The sequence below is a fragment of the Mauremys reevesii genome, linkage group 19 (assembly GCF_016161935.1).
Source record: "Mauremys reevesii isolate NIE-2019 linkage group 19, ASM1616193v1, whole genome shotgun sequence".
NCBI lineage: Eukaryota > Metazoa > Chordata > Testudines > Geoemydidae > Mauremys > Mauremys reevesii.
The window spans coordinates 9,683,311-9,698,613 of NC_052641.1; the positions used below are offsets into that span (position 1 = coordinate 9,683,311).

Consider the following 15,303-nt stretch of genomic DNA (forward strand, 5'->3'; position numbering starts at 1 on the left):
TCTCAGAATCATAACACCTCAACCTTTGCACATTTACTTAAATCCCTGAGGTCAAAACCTCAGGCTTTTCCCCACTGATAACTTCTATAAAGTGGTTATGCATCAGCAATACAAAAAATCTGTATAATATTGCAAACAGTTTCTCTCTCTAGCTGCAGATATATTCATCACTGAAGCACCTGAGCACCTGACAAACGTTAAGAAATTGATCTTCACAACACCTTCACCTCAGGTGAAATGTTATTCCCATTGTACAGATTGAGAACTGAGGCCCAGAGAGGTTCAATGACTAGCTTAAGGAAATCACAGGAAATCTGTGTCAGAGCTAAGAACAGAACTCCGACTTCCTGAATCCCAGCCCAGAAAACCAGCCTTCCTTCCACTGACGGCATGGAGACAAGAGTAAAACAAATTTATGTGCTATGAAGCCCTGGAGACCTGGTCCTGAGGCGCAGGGAGGCTGTTTCAAATGGCATTGTTTTGTTTTAAACCTCTGTTAACAAAGACAGTCCTATGAAGAGAATTGCAACTGGGCCACATCAAGCATGATTTCACTTTTCCTGTTTGGTGGATCAGCCCAACAGATTACTGTATTAGAGACTTACCATAGCAAAGGGTGATTGGTTTCTACCTAATAGAGGGATCAGATTTTCGGGAGAGCTCAATATCCAACAGCACCCAGTTATAGGCACCTACGTGAAGAAGCCACATTTTCAATGACATGAGTTGCAGCTGCTGGGTCCTGAACTCTACTGAATGAAGCAGCTGGATTTTCAGTTGACTACTCAGTGTAAGCCTCACTTGAGTCCTCTTGAATAAGAGGGAAATGAATATATAATGTGAAGTCATGAAATACCTACCCTCTCTGACCTGATTTGTTCTCCCCTGTACCATTGTACATCTTGAACTGTAATAAATACAGACTGTATAGTACAAAGAATTCCTGTCACTAGACTGGTACAAATCCTGGATGCTGATTAATCCGAAGGTGATAGCTTCCTGGCACATGCCTGTTGTACTTTATGGATCCAATTATTGTTTTATTTATTAAACTCTACTGGGAAGCTTTGGGGATCTTTACAATGTTTTTTTAATTAACATTATTTTTTTGGAACTCTCAACTTTGCACATCTTGTCACAACTAAACTTATAACACTATAATATATATTTCTCTCTCTCTCTCTCTCTCTCAAAAAAAAAAGAAAATAAAACAGTTCCAGAGCCCAAAGACTTACATAACCCGATAGGATTTATTTTACATCAATTAGGAGTCTGATCCCCTTGCTTCCCTAGGGATACAACAGAAGTAAATGTATTTATGTCTTTGGAATAGAACTGTAGGCGCACTCAACCCAGCAAAGGAATAGCGGTATAAAGGTGGCTTTACACAATCTTTTCACTTTCCTAAACTCAAGGCCATCCAACATCAAGCTAGTCCCCTAGGACAACTCAGAGAAACCTGAAGGCTGCTCCAACTTACATGAGCTGTCTACAAGCTTTTTATGGAAGTGTTCTATAGTAGATATGTAAATGTGGCATATGTAAATTCAGGTGGTGAGATACATATATGTAGCACCATCTGCTGGCATATAAGCATATGTAGCATTATTCATAAGCAGTAGGTTTAATAAAGGTGGTGATGTTATGCATTACAGACAGTTTCTCTGAGTGCAGCTCTTAACAGCTCCTTGGGCCTCGCCTACACAAGAACATTGCATTAATGTAACTAAATTGGTTTAGACATTAATTCAGTGCAACTCCACTATTATTTTAGCTTGAAGATGCCTTCTATTGAGTTAGGTTAACTCAATCCCAGTGGCCGGGATGCAGGGACCTTACGTCCTTGGATACGGATTGCATGGATATGTTTCCTGTGTCAGTCTCCAAGAATCAGGGCATCCCTAGCTCTGCATGCAGGGGATATCCTTTAAGGGTTGGATAAGCCAGTTTAAAGCACCATTTTGCATCTGCAGAGCCCCAAAGGTGCCACTGCACAGGGGAACTTCTGGTATAAAACTGTTCACACCCATCTAACAACAACACAAGAGCTAAGTGAAGTCCTCTGCACCTTTTACATTTCGCTAATGACGCCCTTTCACATTAAAACTCAGATTATAGGTTTCTGGTCGCACCTAAGAGCAAGCTTCTCTGTTCTGTGCCTCCTGCACATGGTTAAGAGAACAGCTGCGGAGGTGACCATTAAGGATGCACAAAGAGGTGACTGAGGCTAGAAATGGCCAAATACCTCAATACAGGAATATTCTCTCAAATAAAATATTTCATTAACATCAACTTTGTTCACTGACCTTCTGTGTTCACTTCCCAGGAATAGCGAGTTACAACATACTATATGGAACAGTTTCTTCCTGACCCCCTTCAAGTGGTCCATACGTGCCTTGCAGCAGGGGGTTCGGTTTCAACAGGTCACTAGCTGAATTTACATCAGTGGAAACTAAGCTTTCATATAAATTAGGGTTCCAGCAGAACTTTAGGGAGCCCCAGTAACATAGCTGTGACCCCCATTGACTTTAATAAGAGTTATATCCATGCAACTGAAGGCAGGAGTTGATCCTTTAGGTCTTTTGTGGACCACGGGACAAATTCATCCATGGGGTAACTTGACTGAAACCAATGGAGCTACATTAGGAATGAAAGTAGGGCGCATTCTGCTGTCACGCCAGTGTATATAAGGAATTAGTCCCACTGACATCAGCTGAGTTAGACTGGTGTAAACCCAGCATAAAATGAGACCTTAATAGGAATATTGGGACATTCTGCCTGACTCAATCAGAGCCGGAGTCTATCTACACCAATATCCTGTTTCCAACAGACCAGAGCCATCTCACGCAGGAATGGTGGGAAGGAGGGCACCCTTAATGATGACTCCATCAGGCGGTCCCCTTTGTTTCGTCCAACATTCTTTACACTTTTGGGGAAGCTAGTGCCCTGAGAGCGAGCTAGAAAGGAGAAATCCCTGCACTCAAGGTAGCTCAGGCATGGGAGTGTTCCTGGGCTTTGTGCAAGGGAGAAAAGTTGAGAAGACTTCTTGATCCACAACCCATGCATGGATCTGGCCTTAACATCACTCAGCTGTTCACATCAATGGGTTTCATGATTTGCCCACATGGCTCCTCTGCTCCATTTTCTCCCCATGTTTTTGTCAACATTTTCAACACTTCAAGAGGTCTATCAGTGCCAGTGCACTGTGGCTTGCTGAACAGAGAAGCCTTCTCTGGAATTTGCTCACAAACAGCAAGTCAATCTGCTCTCCTGGATGATGGTAGACAGGGAATCCCTGAAGTGCACTCAGCTATCCTCTAGGGAAGATCTTGTTTAAGACTAAAATAAACTGATGATTCTGTGGTTTATGATATCATGCAAGTCTTCTTTCCTATGAATTAAAACAGTTACCACTGGATGATGTGGTCATCTTTTAATCAACTCATAAGTTGTTTTTTTTCCCCACCCAGGTTTTCTAACATCCATGTACATGTCACCTTCTGGACCCTCTCAGGTTCTTGCTGACCCATTTAACTCCTTCTACTGTGATTTTAGGGATACTGTGAGAGATTGTGGGCTTTCTTCTTCTAGACACTCTACAGTAATATGCATACAACTGTGAAAACACCCCTGACAACCATTGGCTGTCAGATGCTCCAAGCAGAATTAGCCAGAAGGCCTTTGTCACCCAATCTTAGAGGAGGTCTAGCTACATAGATGCCACTTGATGTGGGCCAGATTCTGGCTTGCCCCAGCACCAGGATCCCTCCCTCCCTTGTTCTCCTTGTTGGGGAGCATCAAACCCACTTTTGACTAACTGCTGGAATGAAGGGGAAGGGCAAGTCTATGACCCAACCCCTGATCCGAGCTCCACTTTCTCATAGGGCAATAGAGATATCGTTCTAGCATGCCCTTCCTAGGAACTGCCCCCGGGCCTCAACACACTCCATCCGGCAGGTAGAGGGCTCTTAGGCAGAATCTTGTCCATAGCCTTGATGTGACCCATGGATCCTGGTGGTCAGCAGGTAGCACTGCAGTAACTGGTGCCAGAATTGCCCTGCCCGGGTGCAGAGAGATTCTCCTGCAGCAGAACCAGCTCGATGGCAGAAAGAGCTCAGAAGCTCTGCAGTGGGCCTCTGGCAGAGGCCTAGAGAGAGATGACTATACGTAGTGAGCCCAGGAAGAAGCTGGGAAAGACTTTACGTCATCCTGTCTTGGAAGTGGTCTGGGGAGGCAGCAAGAGATTGGCATAGTCAGGCCTTGGATGCTCTTAAAAGGGACTGTGGACCAGAACCCAGAGAGGGAGGGATGGGGCTCCCCTAGTGGCCCACTGAGGAAGGCGATGTGGAAATTCTCTGAGATGAGGGGCAAGGGCTACTGAAATCCCCCATACAAAAGGCAAAGACTAGTGAGTCTAGAGTCAGGCTGAAGGCTGAACTTGAGGCTGGCAGATGGTTGGACTCTTGGTTTACTCCAGAAAGAGTGGGACTGTGACACCCAGCTAGAAGAAGAGATGAACCATCAGCAGGCCTAAGTGGTCATTTGACAGAGACAACTGAGGGAGACAGCCCAGCAACGCCATGCCTGGCCATAAAGGGGAGCTCTGTGAGTGAGTCAAACTCTCACAGTCCCCTTTAGGGTTTCTGGCACCATGTCTGGAAGCATCTGGTACTTGCCTCTCTCAGAGGTTTAACTGTGGCAGGGCTGAGCCCCAGCACCTCTAGGTGTGGCCATTCATAACCCCAGCATCTCTGGGCTTGCCGCATCAGTTATGAAAGTTAAAAAGTTGCTCAAGCCTCAGCACCTAATTAACGGCTTGATCCCCAGTACATCTTTAACTACAAATTAAGCACAGGGGACAATGCAGGCCTATATAGAGCACTGGTCTGACTTGGTGTGTTAATTCTTATGTTCTTGTGTTTTCAGGGCAATGAGCTGGTTGGGAGTTATCCAGCCACTCTCCCACTAGCAGTACAGTTATTCCATTCTACCCCTCCAGATTCCCACTGTTGCTTCAGGACATTTGTCCACATATTTTTAACATTAGCATTATAATCTAATAGTCTTTCTACCTTTTGGTATCGTTTCAGCAAAGACTTAGAAGAATAGCTTGATTTATTCTTTTTTTCCTAGGGTTATCACTCTGGCACTTCATTGTTCAGAGATAATTAGAAAAAGGCAGAATCAGTTAGCAAAAGCGTAAGCAGTTTTCCACACTGCTGCATTATTTACCTACTCTGCCTTTTCTCATCTGCCATTAATATTTAGCAATTCAAAAGCTATATTGGTTGGAGGAACCAAAGAATGTATTCAGTCTCTTACTGTCTTAAATGGGTTATGGGCCTATTTATTTTGTCACTAGTTAGCATAGTTATTGTGCCTAATTGTCCACTCTTACCCCAGTTTTATGCCAGAATAACTAATGACATCCACAGAAGACCTTGCCATCATCCAACTACTCAAACACTCACATCTAGGGACGGTTAGCAACATTTCCCCAGATCTCAAACTGTCATGTTAATGCCCAAGACGAATGGGAGAAATCCTGGCTCTGTTCCAGTCAATAAAGTTTTGTCAGGAACTTCAGTGGGGTCAGGACTTGACCTGTGATCTCGTACTTTCCTGAAGTGGAACCTATCTGTATTCGGTAAGGGCTCTTAAGCATGAGGTTAAGCATATACTTTCATGTTTTCCTGAATCAGGGCCTTTGGTAGTCGGGCAACAGACCAAGCAGCGTTCAGTGGACTATTCCTGGCAGACAGAGCACTTCCACATCTACAGCACAGTTATCTGCTGCAATACTGCAACATCCGTCATTCTTCATTCAGCAGCACTTCCTGTGTAGTCGAATACAGGACTCTTATAGTTTACAGAGGCCTGGGGTTCTTTTTAGACAACCTACACTGAAAATTAAACACCTTTTTACACCTTGTGCAGTTGATTCATTGTCCATTCAACTGTGATCAAATGTGCAGGTGATAATACTTAACTGTTATATAGTACTTTTCAATAGGTAGATCTCCACCATTTTGCAGCTCAGGCAATGGAGGAACAGAGCAGTAAGTGATTTGCTTAAGATCACCCAGTAGCATAGCTGGGAATAAAATCCAGATCTCTTGAGCCCCTGGCCACTGTTCTATCCATTAGGTCACAGTGCCTCAAATCTGCCTTTCAAATTCCTCCTGCTAGAAGAGTAGTACCCTAGTGCTTAGTCGTGATTCCACTCATTTCCCTGGGTGAAAGGAAAACAATGGATGTGGGTTTCCTCTAAACAGGAATTAAGAGTGTGAATGCAAGCGGATCTTGGGCCTACCACATAGTGGGATTGTGACCTTCCTTTTAAATCCCCAACTTCTGAGGACCCTGCAAGGTAATTTAAGGTTGCATGTGATAATACAAGCACAGTATGAAGTCCAGGGCATCTGTACAACAGTTTCCACCTTTAGTGTGTCCATTACACAGCATCATATGGCTGACTCATGGCAGTAAGCCATTCCTCCAGAACACGTAAATCAACTCCTTTGTCTCAAGGTAAGTGTAAGGACCAAGGCATGGGCAATCATGCCTAGTGGTTAGACCCAAGGTCAGACTCAGGATCGCTCCGAGGTTCGTGGTCAGGACTCACACTGAGGGTCAGGACTGGAGTCAGACATCCATGCCAAGGGTTGAGCCGCAGTTGGGGAACAGTGCCAGGGTCAAGCCAGCATCCGGGTCCAGTACACCAGCAGGACAAAAGTAAACTCAGACACCTTCCTGTGCCTCCTTCTGACTTAAGTAGTGTATCCAGGCCAATTGGTGGGGCTGGACACCTGTTCTGATCGGGAGCTTCATCGGTGGAGCCTCTGGTGGGCCTCAGTTCTTCTAGTCTCTTTCCCTGCTGGTTCCAGAGAGAAGACAGCTGGTGGTCGCCTGGTCACAGTTTGCACACCAGGGTTTGAGACCTGCAATCCTTCATGCTAGTTTCCTAAAGGGGGACTGATAAGAACGTGCCTCTCCCTGTCTTTGAGATGGCTGCAGATATTCCCATCTCAGTGTGTTCAAGAGGGAAAAAAAATCTGCTTCAATTTAAACACCAGCCGGGCAGCTCAAATTCCACCAGATAAGAATGTCTAGGGGGGGTGTCTCTCTAACATTGCTGTATAAACTGAAGTAAACCGTGTCTTCTTGGAGAACCATTTGGAACACATTTTAAGTGGAGAGGCTCCCAAATGGCTTGGCTTTAAAAAGCCTGCTTAGGCAGTAGCTGAAAGGGCAGCTTGGGAAAGAGAGAGTTTGTTAGCTTCCTTTGGTAGCAACACTTCACAAATAATGGTTGTGAATGATATATAAGATATGACAGGTCTCAGGAACCTCCATCAGCTGAGATTAGAGACTCTCCATGTGTGAGGTCAGGTAAATACTGAGCCATGATGAAGCCATAAAAATGCTACACACGCCTGGGATAAAGAGTGTGATGCTGGCAGATCAGGTGCCAGCTCATGCCAAGGCTCCAAGGCAGAGGTGGGCAAACTAGGGCCACGGGACACATCCGGCCCATGGGACCATCCTGCCCGGCCCTTGAGCTGCCAGCCAGGGAGGCTATTCCCCGGCCCCTTCCCTGCTGTCCCCTCTCCCCCGCAGCCTCAGCTCGCCGTGCTGCCAGCACTCGGCAGCAGAGCTGCAAGCTCCTGCCAGGCAGCATGGCGGTGTGGCTGGCTCCGGCCGGGTGGCGTGGCTGCCAGACATGCTGCTCTGAGCAGCATGGTAAGGGGGCAGGGGGTTGGATAAGGGGCAGAGGGTCCGAGGGGGACAGTTAGGGGACAGGGAGCAGAGGGTGGTTGGATGGGGTGGAGTTTTTGGGGGGGCGGGCATCCGGGGAGGGGGAATGGGGGGATTGGATAGGCATGGGAGTCCCAAAGGACTTGTTAGGGGGCAGGAGTGTGGACAGAGGTCAGGGCAGTCAGGGGAGTGGGAGCGAGGGATAGGGTGGGGAGTCCCAGGAGGGAGCGGTTAGGGGATAAGGAGCAGGGCGGTTGGATGGGTGGGGGGTCCTGAGGGGGGCAGTCAGGGGGCAGGAAGTGGGAGGGGGTGGATAGAGGGTGGAGTCCCAGGGGACAGTTAGGGCAGTGGGTTCTGGGAGGGGGTGGTCATGGGACAAGGAGCAGGGAGGGTTGGATGGGTCGGGAGTTCTGAGGGGGGCAGTCAGAGGGCAGGAAGTGGGAGGGGGCGGACAGGCGGCAGGGGCCAGGCTGTTTGGGGAGGCACAGCCTTCCCTATCCGCCCCTCCATACAGTTTTGGAACCCCAATGTGGCCCTCGGGACAAAAAGTTTTCCTACACCTGCTCCAAGGTCTCTACTGAACACTGGCAAGTACATAGCTGGAAGCAGCCTGGCTCACCTGTGTGTTACTATTGCTAAGATAGGTATTAGAGTTATAAAAAGGTGTTGAGTCTTTAATGCATGCAGCAACTTGCAAGCATCTCTCACTTATAATAGCCACAGCCCATGCTATTTAAGTGGTTGCTCTAACTGTAAATCACCAGCCAGGAGAGAGGCATTAATGTCTGAAATACTACTTTCCGCTGGGAGGTCTCATCTCCTGCCCAACAATGGAAGGCCCATCAAAACCAGACAAACCATTGTGGAACATCAGAAGACAAAAGACTGTTGATTGCTCCCCCCATGCCGTGAAGAGGAGACGTGTGACTGAATTCCTCACAACAGCTGAATTAGCAACTCTAAGCAGAAGCGGGAAGGAATAAAAAGATCTAACAGGGGAAAACTGTATCTCTTCTACTGCTTGGACTCTGAGGAAATGTCTACACAGCAGCTAGACACCCGTGGCTAATTCTGGTTCGCAAGAATGGGCAGCAGGTATCATAGGCAAAGCCTCCCCCCTAACCCACGCCATGGCCCCTGCCCACAGCCCAGCCCATGGCCCATCCTGGCTTCATCTCTACCCTCTCCCCCTGAAGCTGGCAGGGGCTCAACTCGGACTGGTGGCCTGGAGCTGGCGCTCAGTTGCCAGTCCCCTTCAGCCAGTGGCCCAGGGTCAGCCCAGCACTCAGATCAGCCCGGCACCCCAGGGAAGTATGGCCAGGGCTCCTCCGGCTGCAGTGGGGGTGGGTGCTTGAGGCTCTGGTGGGCGAGCAGAAGGGGCAGGGCCAGGGGGGCTAGCCTCCCCAAACGGGGTGTTCACATGCCACCCATGCTTGCGGAGATATTTCACTGCTTTGTAGATGTCTGGGCTCGGGCTGCAGCCCAGATCCAAGGACCCTGTGAGGTGGGAGGGTCTCAGAGCTCAGGTTTCAGCCCGAGTCCGGAAGTCTACACCACAATGAAGCAGCCCTGCAGCCCAAGCCAGAGCCGGCTGGCATGGGCCAGTCACAAGTTTTTCTTTGCTGTGTAGACATACCCTGAGTGGCAAGGATTACTTACCATAAGCAAAAGTTCCCAGTGCTTGGCCTGGGTTAGCCTTAAAGGCCATATAGGGTTTGCTTATTATAGAAGCTTTTATTATCTTTTGAGATTTAAGACTGGAACTCATTTGTGTGAATATATGTTTACCTGCTTTCACTTTTAAATAATTCTCTTTCTTTTTCTTAAGTAATATGTCTGTATTATTCTATTGGCTACAAGCTTCTTTGGTGTGAGATTTAAGGTGCAATCAACCTGGGGTAAATGACTGGTCCCCTGGGACTGGGAGTAACCTGAATATTGCTGGGATTTTTGGAATAAGGAACCATCTATCACAAAGGCATGCTTGCCTAGGTGACAAGACAGATCAGAATAGCCAAGGTGACTGTCTGTGTCTCCATGGTTAGGCTGTTATGGTGCTTGGAGGTGCTCATACTTGATACTTGGTTGGTGAAACCTAATATAGAATTCACAACCAATATGGGGTTTATGCCCTGCTTCTGAACAGTCTGTTCTGAGGCTGGTACTCATGCTTTTAAGCCACTGCAGGACAGCTTGATACAGGGTGTCCCTAAGAAGGATCTGTGTGGAAACTGAGCCTCTGAAGAGCTCATCTGATTATTACGGGACAGCAAAGTCTGGATAGGACTTGTTCTGGTTATGAGAATTGGTGTAAACTAGAAGTACATGGGAACTAGTCTGACAATGTTTGGGCAACTCTGAACACAGGGTTAGTAAGAGGCTTTTCTGTGACTATGTCAAGGTACCTTTGAACTTTGCAAAGTTGCCATCTTGATTTACCCAATTCTGGGAAGTTTTACCTTTGAAAAGGGACATCATATGCTTAGAAGGTGATGACTGGCTCATATTCCAGTGTCAGATCTTCTAGGGCCAGTTTCTGCTTCCCCTTATTCGGGCTCAATAGTACCTCCACAAACAGCCCCAATAAAGCCAAGAAGGTTACTTATGGAGGAAGGTGTTGCACAACATGAATAAGGGGATCAAAACGTGCCCCATAAGTGAACAATGTGGCTGAAGTGCAAATAGCTGGAATCCACCAATCTGACACTGTAATGCCTGATTACAGGAATAATAATAATAATTAAAAAAAACATAGGCAGGACTTTTTAAAACTAATACAAGATCTCCAAATGTTCACATCAAGGTCTTTTTAAAAAGTGGACATTAAAGATTTATTGTTTTCCTTTGAAAGTGAGCTCAACCAAGCAGTAAGTTACAGGAAGGGAGATATTGGATTTGCTGAAAATTATTTGGGGAGAATGAAAACAGGCAAGTAAGACGACTCATCAGTTAGGAATGCTGTGGCTGTCATTGCAGCCAATTCATTAATGTTAACTGGGGTCTTTGAAGGAGGGAGTTAGATGCTCAATTTTCTTGGGCTGTTTTCTAAGTGACACCCATTATAACCACCTCATCTCTTCAGCACCAACATATTAAAGGGCCATTTGTTACCACCAGAGGTTATACAATCTACATCTGTGAGTTCTTGACCTCAGGGCTGGTCAAAGGTAAAGTTTTACTATGTTTGGATTAAGCCAGATCATCTACATAAGGCTTTGTTGTCGTATCAGTGCAGTAAGAACACTGCAAACACTCAAGCTTATTTCTCACACAAAGAAATAAGTCAATATTTGTCTCACACAAATTGAAAGCGGTTACAGTAAAGCATTTCCTCGGATGCTACAAAGTTTGAATTGCTTCTGTATGCCAGGTAATGTTTGGTACCCATCGCTTCTGCACTATGTGATGTGAATTTAAGTAAGGTTCTGTGCACAAGATAGATAATGCAACGCCTGCATCCAGGCCAAAGAGAATCAGGACCAGATAAGTTCTCATATAAGCATGAAACAGAGCAAAAATTGCTTTCTTCCATTGCCTTACAATGAAGGGTGATTCATAAAGCATCAAACTAACCAGAGCAGTCACGTGCTCAGTGAATATCACTCTTTGCTGGGATGAAAGTGACTGTCACCAGGAAACAAAGTCATGCAGCACACGGCAGCCTGCCTACTAACCAGCAGTGTATCACATAAGCACATCATGTCAGTACTCCCCTGGTTACATATTCCTAACAGGCTGGATTGGAGCTACCTCCAAGACAGCTATGCAGCAGTCCTTCAACAAAACTAACCCATGAGTATGACTGTTGAGTGCAAGAGACAGAGCATTTTTAGAGGCAGGACCCCAGCAGTGGACGTATTCCCAAAGGAGATGAGTTGGAGTTTAACCCTGACCACATTCTGGTTTAAATGCAAGACCTACCATCTTGGAACGGCCTTTACATAATAATGGCATCTTCTCAGGACTCAGCCACTATTGTGGCAAAGAAACTGAAGGCAGGAAAGGAAGAAATAAAAAGAAAGAGGAAAGACACCCTAGTATGTACATTGAGAACAAATGAGGCTGTGAGAGCATTGCTGAGAGTGCTGTCTTTGGGACCAGGTACAGCAAAACACAGAAGCCTGTGTTTTTAAGCCCATCTCAATTCAGCAAAGCAGTTCAACTTGTGCTTACTGTTAGTCATGTTAAGTCCCATTTAAGCAAAGGGGATTAAAACATTTGTTTAAAGTTATTTTTGAACGATATACGAGGTTTTACAGGGATACTTTCTTGAATTGGGACTTAATTGTTCCACACTTACTAAAAAAAACAAAACAAACCCTCACACACACCCCGACACATCCAACCGTAGACTGACAGAACCTCCTCATTTGCGCAGGCATCAGGCACACACTTCCTGGTTTGCCTAGGATAGAAAGTCCATGCCAGTTGGAGATGTTATTACTTGTAGCCATATCTGGGATCCTGAGCTGATTTAACAAGACTTTGGCTAATGAGCATCATGTCTCAAAACTCTGAAGACAGAGTGTTTCATGTGATCCAGGAGTCAAGGCAGTCCACTGATTTATCATAACTACAGTTGGATTTTAAAGGCTTCTTACTACCTCTCTGTGTCTCATTACTTGTGTCTCTCAGCTGTGCCCCGTTAAGTGATTTCTGATAGGTACGGGGTACATTTTAACCTGCACCTCAACCTCCACCTAACAGACAGGCTGGCGTTTGATCCCCTCTGTGCATGGTCCATCTCTACATCAGCACAGAGACATGAGACACACATTCAAGTGCTTTTGTTATTCAGAACTGAACAATGAAGAACCTGCTATTCCTATCCCATTGAAGTCAGAGGGAGAATCGCCCTTCAGTAGGAGTACGATTGAGGGCAAAAGGAGGAAGATTTCTCCTTTCAAAACAAAATAGGTCAAGTCTTCTTAAGAAAGCCAGGGATGTGGGGAAGCAAAGAGGAGAAGACCAGGAATAATTTAATAAGAATGTAATTAAGTGTCCTTCCCAGGGAAGAACTGGCCCTTCTTGGTCAGGTAGTTGGCTGGCTAAGGATATTCTCATACATGTTCTAATTTGGAGAATACTGTTATTTCACTACATCTTAGGAAGCCGTTATGATCTGTTCCACCAATACAGATGCCAGTCACCCACACTAACCTTACGAGATTAATATTTGATCTTAATATTTAACTGGGTGGGGTGTGGAATTACACCTGCCCAGTAAATCACACTTTCAGATGAAGGAATTTCACTTGTTTTCCATTTCCAAAATCCCCACAGTCTCTATTTTACATTATGGACTAATGAGCTAAGACATTTCCAATTTAGAAGACTGGAAGAGTGATACTGCAGTGCAAAGATAGCTGCCTGACACACTAACTTCCAGAGGTTCTCTCACTCTAACTCCTGAAGATCCCAGCTTCCATCCTTTACCAACTGATTTCTGAGCTGAGATTTGGAGGAGAATTTAATGGCCCCTACAGAGCATAAGGACTGGGCTGCCCCTTCTGTTTGATCCTGCCTTTATCTCACACTGCACGCAATATTAAAATAAGGAGACATGAATGAACATGAACACCTCCTTGGAAATAAGTGAGCCATAGTGTCTGTGACAGATGCTATGGATATATGGACTATGCAAAGACTATTGTATCAACCTCATGTGTGTTATATGGGTCCTTATGGTCTAAAGGGTGTATTCTAGCTCAGTGGGGAAGTTACAGGATTTCCTACAGGAACCAAAATCATTAGGGGCTGGGAAGGGAAAAGAGTGATTAATACAAATCTCTAAGCAGGTAACAAGTCTGAATAAGCCCCATCTCCTGAAGGAAGCTGCATAATCTGGTTTGACTTGATTAAAGAGGCCTAGCAAACAAAGAACTGGAAAGTATATAAACTGACCATCCTGTTGTAGGGACAGGTGTCTGTCACACACACACACACACACCTTTGAAACCTGAGAGGGTCTCCATGTGGAAGATGGAGAACACCTGGTAAGTCAGACAGGCATATAAGCTGTTTATTGTTTGTAAGACATTTTCTCTGTAATGCTTTTGTTCTGAGGAACTACTCTCCTTTATCAATAGGCTTGGAAGGATTAGATTTTTAATCAGTAAATGTCAATAAACATCAGTTGCACAGTACACACACAAACAGATGATTATCGACAAATATTTTGTTGATAATCAAAACTTACAGATAGCATTTTCCTTTCTTTGCCTGCTTGAGAACTTTAAAGTTTGAATTAAGACGATTTAATTTGTATATTTTGACATGTGATGTTGACAATTTGCATGGTAACACTTATAAAGCTTTAACTTTTTGAATTTCAATCTCCACTGTCACTAAATAAATTATTGTCAGAGTTCCTCATTGCCTCATGCCCCAGAAGTTCCCACAACCATAAAAATTCAAAGTCAATAAAAATTGGAAACTCATACATTTAAAGCCCATGATTTTGCACAACTTGAAATTGTAATTGATAAAATTTTTTAAAAAGGGCTTAAAAGCACACAGATATTTTCCATCAAAGTTATATATATAAAAAAAAAATCACATTCTGCCAAGCCTATTTATGAAGGCTGGCTGATCACTAGTTAGTCCTGTCATTGCCCTGAGAGAACAAAATGGCAGCTGTTGAACTAAAGTCAGACTGGCTGAGGCAATCACACTGAATTACAGGAGTCTGCACGTCTCAAGTCTTGAGAGCGTGAATACCAACAGCCTGCTCCTAAGAAGCTTAGTGGGCTTCCCTCAAGCAGGCCAGGAAAGGTTCATAAGGGAAGTTATCTCAAGAACTGTGACAGCATCAACCAAGGCTAAAAAACAGAGTTAAGGAACATTTGCACAGAAGAAGAGATACAGTAACTAGGTGTCATTCTGTGACACAGTGCAGCCCATGGTACCTAGTACCATATGTCCTGGTGTTCAACATATCTGCATAGATGCTCTGAGGGGGAAGAAAAATGTTCTGGCCTCTTAGCAGAAATTACCAATAAAGGAAGTCAGTGAATTGAAATTATAGTGGTTTTGTGATGTGGGGCAGCAGTGTGTGACTGTCATAAATTGTTTATTCCCCCCACACACACTTCTTTTCCTCCATAAAAGGAGCCAATTTCTCCTCAAAAGATATTCTGTACTAAGAGTAATTTTTTTTTTGCCAAAATGGCACCAATTCACAACAAAAATGTGACAAAGCCTGAATTATGAGCAATTTCCTATTTCATTAGGAATACTTTGCACATCCCTAATGTGGATATATTTCTACTTAAAAACAACAACAACAAAAGCGAGATCATGTGACAGGGCACTCACCGATTGAGCGCCTTCTAGCAGCTGGGTGCGTACTGCAGCCCTTGTCTTGTCTCTGGTGCCCCCCGTAGGAGGTCCGCTGACCGTGGTGGGTTTTCCATGGCTTGGCCAGAGGGCCACACCGAAGTCCAATGAACCCCTGCCAGGGTGATACAGAATCCAATAAGTGAACAGTCCCATTGCCTTCACGAGGGTCTTCAGCCTGGCTCTGGACCCTTTAAATACACTCCT

General features: G+C 45.1%; 1 long non-coding RNA gene across 3 annotated transcripts in view; it reads right to left on the reverse strand.

Annotated features, from left to right (window-relative positions):
• LOC120386756 overlaps positions 1-15,303 on the reverse strand; it is a 42,911-nt gene that overhangs the window by 15,884 nt on the left and 11,724 nt on the right. For all 3 annotated transcript variants that reach the window (XR_005589904.1, XR_005589905.1, XR_005589903.1), the window contains exon 4: positions 15,076-15,211. This is a non-coding gene — a long non-coding RNA (uncharacterized LOC120386756). The remainder of the gene's footprint in view (positions 1-15,075; positions 15,212-15,303) is intronic.